This window comes from Rana temporaria, chromosome 12 (assembly GCF_905171775.1).
Source record: "Rana temporaria chromosome 12, aRanTem1.1, whole genome shotgun sequence".
In the NCBI taxonomy this organism is placed as follows: domain Eukaryota; kingdom Metazoa; phylum Chordata; class Amphibia; order Anura; family Ranidae; genus Rana; species Rana temporaria.
The window spans coordinates 40705354-40715924 of record NC_053500.1 but is presented as its reverse complement, the minus strand read 5'-3'; positions in this window follow the sequence as shown (position 1 = coordinate 40715924).

The following is a 10571-nucleotide window of genomic DNA, read 5'->3' as shown; positions in this document are numbered from 1 at the left end:
CCCTCCCCCTTGCCGAGTGCCCCCATAGCAAGTGGCTTGCTATGGGGGTACCCTTGCATGCTGGCTCCCGAGCCGGCTTTCTTGTGTCCATAAGGCACAGAGAACGTGGCTCAGCCCTTCCCCCCCACTTAATAACTTATTGACTGTGATTTACAGCAGCGGGAGCCTATGGAGCGAGATTGGGCTTAGGTACATATTAGAGGGGCTGAGAGGGGAGCTGCACCCTAAAGGTTTTTTACCCTACTGCATAGAAATCCTGAAGTTAAAAAAACCTTCAGCCAATAGAACCACCAGTTACAAGAGCTTTAAAAAAAATTCACTAGTGGAACCCTGATATCACAAGCACATGTAAAATAAAGTAGTAGTTAATCAAATAGGATCCAGTTGGTGGAGCTGTGTAAAACTGGATGGACAAATAATCAGATTATTTGGTAAACAAAACATCTCCCTGATTGGTATTTCATCTGTGTATTTAACTTAACCCAGTGGTTCTCAACCTGGGGGTCCTGACCCCCTCAGGGGTCAAATGATGATTTGTCAGGGGTCACCAAATCCTGGGCTGTTCCTGAAGCCCACTCTGCTCTCCCAGCCCTTTTGCGGCCGCTCAGCTGGGCTGTTTCCGCCCCCTCAGCCTTTTCGCAGCCGCCCATTCAGTTCACGGCATCAGCAGATGACCTTGATCAAGAGCACCTAAGTTGGCTGATCAGAACTCCCCCCCAGCACTGCCACTCATCCCAACTCCTCGCCAGCACTGCCACTCATCCCATTCCCCTAAAAGGAGAAAGGATAAAAATAGAGAATACATGGAAGAGAGAGGAAAAGAGGGGGAGGAACAAAGCAAAAGGGAGAGACAGAATATGAGAAAGCACAAGAAAGAAGGCTAGAGAGAGGGATGGGGGGGGGGGGGGGGGGCAAGAAATTAGAATAGAGAGAGATAAAAGGAAAAGAAAGGAGAACAAAAAAAAAGAGTGGTATATCCTAAAATGTACCACATAAGGGGATTTAATATTGTACAAGTGGAAGAGACTCAGGGAACGCTAAATGTCTGTGGGTTAGGGGCGCAAATTACTTGTCTTGCCTTGGGTACCCTGACAACCCATGCTACAAAAATGTTACTGTTAGGGGTCCCCACAACTTGGGAAATTTTATCAAGGGGTCACGGCTCTAGAAAGGTTGAGAACCACTGGCTTAACCACTTCAGCCCCAGAAGATTTTACCCCCTTCCTGACCAGAGCACTTTTTACAATTTGGCACTGCATAGCTTTAACTGACAATTGCGCCGTCATGCAATGCTGTACCCAAACAAAATTTGTGTTCTTTTTTCCCCACAGATAGAGCTTTCATTTGGTGGTATTTGATCACCTCTGTGGCTTTTATTTTTTGCGCTATAAACAAAAAAATAGCCACAATTTTGAAAAAAAACAATATTTTTTACTTTTTGCTATAATAAATATCCACAAATTTCTTCATCAGTTTAGGCCAATATATATATATTTCTACAAAATGTTGGTAAAAAAAAAAGTGTATATTGATTGGTTTGTGCAAAGGTTAAAGTGTCTACAAACTATGGGAAAGATTTATGGCATTTTATAGCATTTTTATGGCATTTTTATTATTATTTGTTATTTACTAGTAATGGGGTCGATCTGCAATTTTTAGCAGTACTGCGACATTGCGACCGACAGATCAGACACTATTGGCACTTTTTTGGGACCATTGATATTTATACTTCATGACTGTGGTGCTAATGATGACTGATCTTAATGAGAAGACATGTGGCAGCCCTGCTGTTTAAAATTCAAGAACCAGCAGTGACATTTTGATAAACAGGAGATACAGAACCAGCTTACATCCACCTAGCCAGCTAGTAACCCCCTCCAAGAACATGGCTATAAACTCAGGAATGCATCTCCATGGCCTATAGTACATAACTTTTCCGACAGGATCATAATCCTATTCCCAGACCTGAGCTAAAACTTTAAATAACAAATTTATTTTTTTAAAGGATATCAAAAGCTTAACATTGCAGTCTTTCAGTAGCTGATTATCATCTTAATGTTAATGTCTATTAGCAGTAAAAATTAACAAAGTGTTATCAGCATTTAGATAATCACCTGGAAACACCTGAGAATTGGGATCAGCCCATCATAAATGTGTTAAGAGCATTCCAGTTTTGTCACAATTTAATAATTTAATTCATTAGGGATACCTGACATGCAATAAAATGATTTTACATGGTTAATTGATATTGTAAAAGCCACTTATGACTGATCTACACTGATGGATGGCTTACCTGACCTGCAAGCTATTCTCTTAGAATGAATCTTAAATTCAGTTTCAAAACCTACACACAGTTCATAAAGTCATATTTGATGAAGATATGTTAATAATGATTATACAGCCGTGGCCAAAAGTTTTGAGAATTATTATTAATTTTCACAAAGTGTACTAGACATGTGCAAATTTCGTTTTTTTTTTGTTTTGTCTCGTACCGTAGATTCGTAAAGATTCGTAATTTCGTAAGAAGCAAGTTTTCCTATTCGGACCCGTTCGTATTTCGTAAGACGCAAGTTTTCCATTCGGACCCGTTCGTATTTCGTAAGACGAAAGTTTTCCTATTCGGACCCGTTCGTATTTTCGTAACAGTTTTATTTTCGTTTATACTGAATGATTCATAAGTCTGTCTAATTTATTTTCGTTGATTCGAAATTCGTCATTTTGTTAGATAATAATTTTCGTTTAATGGATTCGTAATTTTGTACTTTCGTAAATACATCGCGGCGCGGTCATTCGCAATCTCGGTTATTCATTTTCAACACGTGACTAATCCATATTAAAGCCGGACTTTTTGCCAACAAACTTCAAAATGAGCAAATTTTCTAAAAAATCTGAGCGTGTGTACGCTCCATCAGACAAACGTTTTCAGTTTTCATCGGACAAAAGTTCACTCTGCAAATGGACAAACTTTTCGGCAACAAAAGTCCGGCCAACTCCCTTCGGTCAAAAATCCACAGAAAAGTTTGTTTGAAGTCTGATCGTGTGTAGTGTACGAGGCTTTACACTGTCCAATGTGACTGAGCACAAAACGACTTTCTAGTATTACATTTGCCCCCCACATTACAATACAATAATGCCTATTATGTTTTTTTGTATGCTGTACATACCTTGGTACAGCTAATTCACCCGTGGCTTCCGGGTTGCGAGTCCCGCGGGAGTGGGCGTTCCTAACTTGCTGTTGATTGACGGGATGACCAAAAACGAGCTCCCCCCGTCGCGTAAGCTGCGTCACGATTGCCGAAAGGAGCCAAACGGCATACAAAAAAACATAATAGGCATAATTGTATTGTAATGTGGGGGGCAAATGTAATACTAGAAAGTAGTTTTTAGGGTGAACCTCCCCTTTAAGTAAGATACATCACTCACTAACTACACTGCCCAGTGCCCATTTGAAAGAACGATTTGAGTACACAAATTTACGAACAGACAAAGAAACGGATTTACAAAAACACATAAATGAAAATACGAATATAAGAATGAAAATACGTATATACGAAATTACGAACAGACAAAGGATTTAAACTACGGAATGCAAATAGTTTATTATAGATGTCATTTTCGTTCATTTGCTTTTTCGGTGTTTTGTATTTTAGTAAGTTTGTCCAATCGTACGTTCGTATTTTCGCTTGTTCGTTATTTTGCTTATTCGTAATTCTGTAATTTTCGTATTTCAGTACTTTCAGCTATTTGGATGTTCGAATTGATCCGAATGTACGAATACTAACAAATTCGTATGAAAATCCATTTGTTATGAACGGAAACGCACATGTCTAAAGTGTACTGCTTAAAGGGGTTGTAAAGGTTTGTCTTTTATTTTCTAAATAGGTTCCTTTAAGCTAGTGCATTTTCCTTCTATTTCCCTTTGAAATATTTGTTTTTTTTGTTTGAATTTCTTACTTCCTGTTTCTCCTGGGTAAGCTTTTCACCATCATCCGAGCGGTGGAAAGTCATTTAGTTTACTGAACACCTTACTGAGGAGGAACAGGAAGTGAGAAATTCAGACAAAGAAAGAAAAAAAACATTTAGAAGGGAAATCTAAGGAATAGGTAAGTGAACCAACAATGCACTAGCTTAAAGGAACCTATTTAGAAAATAAAAAACGAACCTTTACAACCCCTTTAAGCGTTTTTAGATAATTTTGTCAGATTCCCCCCAGCGCCGCACCGATTGTTTTCTGACTGTCCCCCATATCCTCCTCCAGTTCCCCTCAATGCTCCAGTCCCCCTCTGTGCTCTCTGATCCCCCTTCATGCTCTTAATCCCCCTCCATGCCCTGGTCCCCCTCTGTGCTACGGTCCCCCTCTGTGCTCTGATCCCCCTCCATGCTCAGGTCTCCCTCCGTGCTCGGGTCCCCCTCCATGCTCAGGTCCCCCTCTGTGCTCCTTTCCCCTTTCATGCTCAGGTCCCCCTCCTTGCACCGGTCTCCCTCTGTGCTCCATTCCCCCTCTGTGTTTCATTCCCCCTCTTTGCTCTGGTCCCCCTCTGTGCTCAGGTCCCCCTCTGTGCTCCGGTCCCCCTCTTTGCTCGGGTCTCCCTCTGTGCTCCGGGCCCAGGCTGTGCTCATGTCTCCCTCTGTGCTCTGGTCCCCCTCCTGCTCGGGTCCCCCTCTGTGCTCCTCCGGTAATTTACCGGCTCCTTCCTTTTCTGAAATGCACACTGATCACTGACACCTTGTTTACGATGCTTCAGTTTATGAATAGAGACGAGCCTCTGTCTCCTCTCCATTCATCTTCAGTGCAGCTGAGGCTGTTGAGAAAGGGACTGGGGAATCTGTGTCCCCAGTCCCTTTCCCTTTCTCAAAAGGGAGATGTCAGGGGCCTGTTAAGACCCCTGATATCTCAGAAAAGTCACCCCCCCCCAACAGGGCTAAAAAATTTAAGAATTGTAATTAATAAATATTGAAAAGGTTAAATAGTAAAAATAATAAAATAAATACATATCACACTGACACCATCCACTCCCTCTCCCCCCTCCCAAAAAGAAAAGCATTGTAAAAAAATAAAATAAAAAAAAAACGACTGACATGTCACAGTGCTACATACTGGTGCCACTGTCACATGACATTAAAAAACGTATCGGTAATCGGTATCGTCGAGTACTTGTACTCGGTTTTAAAAAAGTGGTATCGGTGCACCTCAAACAATCAGTAAGGGAATTCATCAGAGAAAATGACTTTATCCCAGTCCTCAGCAGTCCAATCCCTGTACCTTTTGCAGAATATCAGTCTGCCCCTGATTTTTTTTTTCTGGAGAGAAGCTGTTTCTTTGCTGCCCTTCTTGACATGAGACGATCCTCCAAAAGTCTTCATCTCACTGTGTGTGGCAATGCACTCACACCTGCCTGCTGCCATTCCTGAGCAAGCTCTGCACTGGTGGTGCCCCGATCCCACAGCTGAATCAACTGTAGGAGATGGTTCTGGCGTTTGCTGTATTTTCTTCGGCACCCTAAATCCTTCTTCACAGATGCAGTGAAAATGTGTTTTTGACAACTTTCTGATTGGCTACTATATGGTAATTACCGTATTTATCGGCGTATAACACACACGGGTGTATAACACGCACCCTAACTTTAAAAGGATAGTTGTCAGGGAAAAAACTTTCCACAGCCCCCTGTGTATAACACGCAGGCACAGTTTACCCTCTATTTTCAGGGTAAAAAAGTGAGTGTTATATGCCAATAAATACAGTACTCATAATTTTTTAGCAGCTAGAATTACTATAACCATATACTGGAAACAGCAACAAGCACCCAATCCATCTGAAACTATTGCCATAGTTAAAACACGCTGCTTGTACAAAAAAAAAAATGCTCGTTTTAAGAAAAGACACCTACCCCACATCTGAAAATGGGTAAAAATCCTTTAGATTGCTTAATGATTCATTATGTAATATGAAAAGAAAGGAAAAGTGCATTTATGTAAACAAAGTTATTTAAAAGTGAAAGAAACTGCAAACACTCTATGAGATATTTGTCATAGTGACCAAATATGTATAAAACTGTGTTGCGCTAATCAGTGTGATATCAAATAATACCAACATAATACAACATAACAAAGTGAATAAATGAATTAAAAAGATAGTCATCAAACAAATTGGTGTGAATAGTCCACATAATATGTGAAAGTCCACAAGTAGTTCATATTGACCAATGAAGGCTCTTGTAGTCAGTACACCACCTAGCAGACAGACAGACTTGAACCCCTGCTGTTTTTGGCAATGACTACCAGGGATGCTGGATAGCCCCCCCCCCTGTCTGATCTATTGGACAACCCTGTCTTGTGCCTTGACTTCTGCTGAACCTTGAACTCTTTGCTTATCACATGAACTTCCTGATTTAACCACTTAGCGGCCACGCCACGTACATTTACTGCGGCAGGGCAGCCTCTCTGTGCCAGATCTTGTACCTAGATGTAACCAGTTTATGTATACAGGGGATCGAGAAACTGTCAATACCAAAAAGGGGTGGTGACAAATTCAGGATTCTCTGCAAAAAAAAAGAGATCTATTGGGTATTCGTTTTAAATATTAGGAAGCCGGCAGGCCTTCATTTTGAATGGGACATCACCCACTTTTATAAGTGAAGGACCAATCAGGTCATTTTTTTTTTATTATTCTGATATATATAAATTTTTTCATTCATTATTGTCTTATATAAAAGAAAAAAAAATCCTTTTTCATATTTTCCTTTTTGTTTGTTAGTTTTTCTTCTTAAAATTATAATTGTCTTATATAAAATAAAAAAATAAAAAACATTTTTCATATTTTCCTTTTTGTTTGTTAATTTTTCTACTTAAAAACGACTGATTTTATGTTTGGAGGTCAATGTGGTTGTTTTTTGTCTTCCCGTCTTTGACAGATGGGTTCTCCATTTATATATTTCCTTCATATTGACATCTAATTACGGCTTTGGTCTAGATCTGTTCACATGCACACACACTGTCCTTTGAGTATTGCATTGCGATATTTTGGCAAATTATTGTTTTATTTGTAAGCATTTTTCTTTAACATTTTTTTTGCACTTAATTACTTAATTACTATTTTTTTTTATACTATTTACCATTGTATGTGCACATGTACACATATATGTATACTAATATATTTTTAACAAGATATTAGGAAGGACCTTGCAATAATATTACTTCTTAAATATGTATCTGTTTGTATATATTGATGTATGTGGATTTTTTATCTATACTTTTGTAGCAGATAATGCAGTTTTTTGTAGTATATGTCACTGCATGAGGATTTTTGTTGCTAAAGTTGTCAACATTTATATTTTTACATCTTTGATCTTAAATTCATTGTGGCTATTTTAACAATTTTAAGCTCAACGGGTGATTGGTTTTCCGTGTAGTTGATCCAATCACCTGTTGATGCCTGGACAGATGCACTTGGGTGTTTCCAAATGGCATCAATTGGCATCAATATCTTTTATATGTGTCTGTATATACACACCTGTATATGTGTCTGTCACTTCAGCTATGAGTAAGTACCAGTGGAGGTGTGAAACAAGTTAGCTAGTATATGTGGTTCACCATCATTTGCTGTATGCTTACTTCTTTTATTATATGGAAATAAAGGTTATTGTATTTGTGTGGCCATCCAGCCTTCTTCTTTTTTCCTTCATGGTTTTGCTGCAAGCAGGGCCGGAACCCACCATTTGTGCAGCAGGGAGGTGATTTTCCTGGAGCGGTGTGCGGTGTGTTTCTTCAAGAGCAGTCATAACCGGCGTGCGGTATAGGGGTCTGCAGTGACCATGTCTTCCCTACTGTCACTCAAAGACTGGTTCAACTGCTCACATAGCATATTGTCCCTTCCGGTCAGCATCCAATAAGCACTTAGAAAAAAATACAAGGACAAACGCTCCACATAGTTTAAAATCCCTTAAAAGTATGTATTTAAATATAAGATGCACTTGCAAGAAAATCAAGGTGATTGCACATTAAGAAAACAAATCTAGCTGGCATAGAGAAGAATTTTCAGGTCACTTCTGGTTATGCAATGACTTCAGCATATCGCTTTTCTGCGCATTTTGTCATATGTGACCTCTTCCAGAGCATCTGTGAGCAGTTGAGCCCAACAGGGGAGATGTGCTTGTTGTGTCCCCTATACCACATGTTGGCTGTGACTTCTCTTTAGTTAGAGGGTCATATTGTGTTGGTAATCCTGCATTTCTGTCCGCTAGGTGGTTACTGTTTTTTTGTGGCACTGACTACAAATGCTTTTTTGGTGGATTATTAGTCAATTTGCACTATATGTGGACTTTTACATATTATGTGAACCTGTCACGCAAATTTATTTTGGGTCTTTACTTTTTAATTCATTTATTTACTTCATGTTTAATTATGCTGATATTATTTGATGCCCCACTGATTAACACAACAAATATTTACACATATTCATTGTCTAATAGCTCTAGCAATTGACGTTCAATAGACAACTGCTGATTTAATTTGGTACCTTTGTTCCTTTGGTTTTCCCCTATGCAAACTTATCTTATTTTATTATGTTATACTACATAACTATGTGGCCAAAAACACTGTAAACATCTTCACAGCTCTACAACCCAAAAGCAGGAAACTATGATATTTAACTTTTAAGCTAGACCCATATGATAGCTCCTTGTATATGCAATTTGACATCTGTATCTGCATTCCTGGCCTTACAGTTTTTACTTTTTGCAGAAGAATAAATGACTGTTTTTTTAGATTGTCTGATCTGAAAGCCCAGTGAAATCAGGGCTCAAGTCCTGCGGGAACGCGTGGGAATGGAGTCCCTGCACTTTTTTCACAGCAGGAACGCAGTTCCCTTTGCAGGACTAGAGCAGCCGAGAGCAGTCGAGCCGCCCGAAGCAATCCTTCACTAAGCGGCGATGCCCAGCTCGAGTCACTGTCAGGGGCAGGCGAACCTTAGTAATCCTTAATGTTACTGGCCGCTTCCTGTATATGGTTTCATCAGGCAGTGTGCGGGTTTTTCGTCACCTCCTCAATGCCGCAATGTCTCCTGGGAGCTTTTGTCATTGTTCCCAGGAGACATTGCGGAGGTCTGCTGCGAGTTATCGCGGGATTTAGAAAGAACTTGCTTAAACATGCGGTTTAGTAATTATGCATATGAGCGTATCTTTTTTTTTTTTTGGGGTGGGAATCTTGGGTGGGAGTTCCCACACTTTTTTCCCCAGGACTTGACCCCTGAGTGAAATGTTCTGAAGTTCTCAAGGTACAGAAGAACCCTTTGCCTGAATGTAAATATAAATAGCTCTTGTGTCACGGGAGGTCGTTTATGAGCATTAAAGCTATTATTTGACTAAGAATATTACTGTCTTCAAAAGCATTACTTTTATGGATGACATAGAATCTTGGAATTCTTGGAGTCAACAGTAGAAGCTGTTTTTGTACATGTGATCTGGTCTCTTGCCTGCAATTACAATCAATTTTCTCTGTGCAGCCAGTCTTTATTATATAATGACTGATGGATATATTAGTAATAAAGCCTAGTGCAGCATACACATGACCATTTTTCATGACGTGAAAAATGCAATTTTTTTAATTGGTCATTAAAACGATCGTGTGTAGGCTCCAGAGCATTTTTCTTGACGTGAAAAATGGGCATTATAAATTTAGAACATGCTCTAATTTTTCTCGTAGTTTTTCACGTCGTGAAAAATGATCGTGTGTAGGCTTTAACAACGGGAAAAAAAACGTGCATGCTCAGAAGCAAGTTATGAGATGGTAGCACTCGTTCTGGTAAAACTAGCATTTGTAATGGAGATAGCACATTCGTCACGCTGTAACAGACTAAAAAGCACGAAGACTGAAAAGTGCGAATCGTCTCTCACCAAACCTTTACTAACACAAAATCAGCAAAAGCAGCCCAAAGGGTGGCGCCATCCGAATGGAACTTCCCCTTTATAGTGCTGTCATACGTGTTGTACGTCACCGCGCTTTGCCCGAGCATTTTTTTCACGATCGTGTGTATGCAAGGCAGGCTTGCCAAGAATCACGTAGCGAAAAACGTAGTTTTTCCCACGACATAAAAAATGGTTGTGTACTGTACATGGCATAACAGTTTTGTTAGCTCCATTATTTTTCCAGTTTCTTTTACAATCCAAGCTGTCCGGCATATGTTTCAGTTACGGGGTTGTGATTAACCATTTTTCCCAACACCAACCGGGCTGCATACAAAGATCAGCTTTTTTTTATATGGGTTAAATCTTTTGTTTTCTGTTCTTTGTAACTGATTTGAAAATAATAGGTATTTTTTAATTTCTCAGTTTTTCACGAAAAAATATGTTCATTTAAGATTACCATCGCCACAAGTTGACAACAATACTGTGCGATTTCACTGATGAACGAATATTGTTGTCACTGTATTACATGAAATAGTTTCGTAATTTTTTTTTCTTTAGTGTTAATTCCAGTTTATGTTTTTATATTTTGGATAACATGAAAGCATTATTAAAGTACAGCTAAAGGCAGCCTATATATTTTTAGTGTAGCTCATGAAAGTGCCACATTTT